The sequence below is a fragment of the Octopus bimaculoides genome, chromosome 14 (genome assembly GCF_046866305.1).
Source record: "Octopus bimaculoides isolate indiv1 chromosome 14, ASM4686630v1, whole genome shotgun sequence".
Lineage (NCBI taxonomy): Eukaryota > Metazoa > Mollusca > Cephalopoda > Octopoda > Octopodidae > Octopus > Octopus bimaculoides.
In genome coordinates, this window is record NC_142941.1 from 42,124,172 (window position 1) to 42,128,256 (window position 4,085).

At 34.5% G+C, this 4,085-nt stretch overlaps 1 protein-coding gene across 5 annotated transcripts in view; it reads right to left on the minus strand.

The window, feature by feature from the left end:
* Positions 1 to 1,893: 1,893 nt before the first annotated feature.
* The window catches only part of LOC106880260 (protocadherin beta-16), a 107,620-nt gene continuing 105,428 nt past the window's right edge, over positions 1,894 to 4,085 (minus strand). For all 5 annotated transcript variants that reach the window (XM_014930125.3, XM_052973103.2, XM_052973102.2 and 2 more), the window contains one exon: positions 1,894 to 3,152. The gene's annotated coding sequence lies outside the window, so the exon portion shown is untranslated. The remainder of the gene's footprint in view (positions 3,153 to 4,085) is intronic.

Below are 4,085 nucleotides of genomic sequence, written 5' to 3' on the forward strand. Positions count from 1 at the left end.
TTGCATGGGTCAGATGGAGTTTATTGAGGCAGGTTTTATATGGCAGATGTCCTTTCTGTTGTCAGCACTCATTTCCAAGCAATTTAATATTTTCCCTGTGGCCAGATGTGGCCTTGCAGAATATTGGAAATGAAAAGTACTGGTTGCACGACAGTAGCAATCATTTACAACTACCAGACGATGTCAAGACAAGAAAACACACACAGACAGACACGTGCATACTTTTGCATGCACGCGCAGACACAAACACACATTCATAAGGCAGTGAGCTGGTAGAAATGTTAGCACGCTGGGCGAAATGCTTAGCGGTATTTCGTCTGCCGCTACGTTCTGAGTTCAAATTCCGCCGAGGTCGAATTTGCCTTGCATCCTTTTGGGGTCGATTAAATAAGTACCAGTTATGCACTGGGGTCGATATAATCGACTTAATCCGTTTGTTTGTCCCCTCTGTGTGTAGCCCCTTGTGGGTAGTAAAGAAATAATACACATTCATACAGCAGGTATTTTTCAGTTTCTGGCTACCAAAGCCTCTCAGGAGTCTTTGCTTGAAGACTTCTGTGAGACTGAAGCCAGAATTTTGTGATTGTGAAGCAAACTTCTTACCATACAGCGACAACTGCGCCTGTGTACATATCTGTATTTAGATATGAATAGCTATGATCAATGTCTGTATTTCTTTTTCAGTTTTATCATCGAACTAATGCAAAACAATGTTCTCACTGGGTTTCTCATTTTTTCCCCACCTCTTCAAAATGTGGTCCATTGGTTTCTGCTGACTAATATATAAACTCTGGCCTTATAATTGTTGTGTTGAGCATATTATAGATGTACCTGACAATTCACTGGTTTAATACATATATACGCATGGAGTAGCAATGGTTATAAAATTAAACAAAATAATGATTATGCTGATAGTGATGATGATGATGATAAAACAGATAACAACAACAACTATGCCACCAATGATACTGCTACCACCATCAACAACAATGATAAGGGAGGAAGAGGAGGGGAAAGTGGTAATGGTGATGACAGTGATGATGATGACACCAGCAAAATAATGATGAAGATGATGATGACAATGTTTGTGTCATTTAGCATCAAGTCAATCTTGATCGAAGACGTTCCAATCACAACCGTCCTATCTTAGAAAGGGTATCTAGGAATACATCATCAAATGTAGTCTCCTATTTCCTAAGCATGTGATTTGAGGAAGCTTTAGCTATTATTTTTAGCAGACCAAGTGATCCTGTGGTGTCTCCTTCATTAGCTTGATTGGCAGTAATGGTACTGATGGTTAGTGACAATAACAATAACAATACTAATATTGACTATGGTCGTAATAGATGACGGTATTGTTACCTAATGGTTATAGTGTTGATGGTGGTACTGCTGCTGGCAATGGCAGTGGTGGTAGTGGGGGTGGTGATGGTGGGGTTGTTGTTGTTGCTGTTGGTGGCAATGACATTTGGAGTAATTATAACAAAAATAATAATGTTCTCAATGATCTCAATATTGGCTTCAAATTTTGGCACAAGGCCAGCAGTGTTGGGGGAGGGGTAAGTCGATTTCGTCGACCCATCCCCAGTGCTCATCTGGTACTTATTTTATCGATCCCAAGAGGAGTTGAAAGGCAAAGTCAACTTCGGTAAAATTTGAACTCAGAGCATACAGATGGACGAAAATGCCACTAAGCATTCTGTCCGGCATGCTAATGATTCTGACAGCTCTCCACTTTTGCGATGGTCATAACAGTAAAAAAAAAAAAACAGAATAGCAGATTGTATGCAATGGTGATGGTGATGGTAATAGTGTACTGACAGCTATGAGTGATGATAACACCAGTGATAAAAAGAAAATTAACATTGATGAATAAAGACAAAAGACTGAAGATAAACGTGAATAAGACAGAAGTATAATTTTATCTGGTAATATTCAGATTGTTATTTACATGAATAGGTAATTTCAGAATAGCATAGTCATAAAAAATATCCAAACCGTGCAATAGTTTGGATTTTATTTTAACTTTCTCTCCTTTGCTTCACTTTAAATTTCGTCAAATTATTGTTATAATAATCATTTTGGTCTGTTGAATTTGCATAGTTTTGTAATGTGCGAGGGAGAGTTTTTGTAAATGCTGTAGTATGTATAAATATATATATATGTGTGTGTGTGCATGTGTATGAGTGGATGTATGTGTAAATGTGTGTGTATCTATGTATGTATTTTGTTGTTGTGTGTATGTGTGTTTGTGGTGTTTACATAAATGTCCTAGAGGAGTGGGAGTTGTTAGTTGATGAAGTGTTTGGCATAAATGTTGTTTTTTTTTTAACAGTCTGGCTGACAATGGAAGCTACACTCGTCTTCAAGACTTCAACACTTAACTGCTAAGTACGAATATACTCACCTTAACCAGGATACATCATTTACAAGGTAAGGTAATAGCAACACCTAATGGTGGAAACGGAAACAGAACAGAAAAAAACAAAACAAAAACAAGAACAAGAATTTGAAAAAAAAAAACAAACTCCGGAATTAAAACACTATGTTCCTTGTGAATGTTACATACTGCCAAAGTTGAAGATAGTCATCCTTACAGTGAAGCACTGAACTTTAAAAAAGCTCGAGTTTAGGAATTATATAGAAATTTTTTTTCTTTTTTTTCTTTTTTTTTTCTTTTTTGACTTCTTCTTCTTCTATACTTGGGTCCCTTATAAAAAAAGTCAAGCTAAATTTATTCCAGAAGTTCAGTCGGCAAAGTTCTTCTTCAAGTGTTCTTCTGAGGATTTTCTTTTTTTTTGCAAAAAAAAAAAAAAAAAAAAAATTTTTTTTTTTAAATTTTAATTTTTATTCCTTATTTCTGTAATGATTAATAATGGTAGTGGTGGTAGGTGGGTGGGTGGGGGGAATAAAACTGGAGATCAGTGAGTGATTTGATTCTTATGGTTGGTTGATGTATTGTCCATCAAATGAAGTGGTTGTCCTATTGAAATATGCATCACTTTTACCAAATATCTCTGGGAATTGGTCAAAATAATTACAGTTGTGTCCTCAGAATAAAGCTTTTCAGAGAAAAAAAAATTCTTGACACTTTTGCCTTGAATTCTGGTAATTTGGTCTTGGAAATACATGAAATACTTGATGAGGGAAACCTGAAAGAAAAGAAAAATATATACTATTAAAATCTCCTCTTATCTCAAATGAAATGATTGGTAACATAACTCCGCATTGGTGGTTTTGAAACAATTTTGTCACTGGTACATATTTTAGAACGTTAAAAAATGTATTGGAGTGTATGAAATCTCAAAATATATTAAACAAAGGCATGTCTATATGGTTCACAAACTTGCTTTGCAAACACACAACTTTGAATTCAGTTCTACTGCATGGTATCTTAGGTAAGAATTTTCTACTATATATATATATATATATATATAAGCAGAAAATGGAGAGTTCCAGGAATTAAAACAGAAGCTGAACAAAAGTGCAAACAGAAAATACACATACAGGACATAGATGTACTGTTTCTTCATCAGTTATTGTCTCAAAAATCATTATATATATATATATATATATATATATATATAGGATAAAATCTTTATAAGAATTTACCAAGTAGTTAGCATGAAAAACCTCATAAGGGAAAAATTTTGTAATTATTTCCTATAAATATATTCATTTATATTAAGGGTATTACTATACAAAAAAGCCTCATGCTAGGAGGGACTCGTAATATATATATGTATAAAATAATTATTTTATACATAAAGATGCAATTTATAAAGACTTCAAAGAGAGAAAGAGAGGTAGAGGGAGAATGGGAAACAGAGAAAAGAAAATGAAGCGACAGGAAAAGATGGAGAAAGAGATAATTAAAGGCACATTGATATCACAAAATTTGCTGCATCTTGATGTTCGTCATTCTCACTCTTATCAATATATATATATATATCTCCATAGGGTTTATCCTTTCTTTTTCTTACAATATACATGCCACAAAATTGTATGAAACTGGGCTTATAAGCCTATGGCTTGGGGAAAGACATTGAATCCTTTTTTACGCACAGACACACAAACACACACAT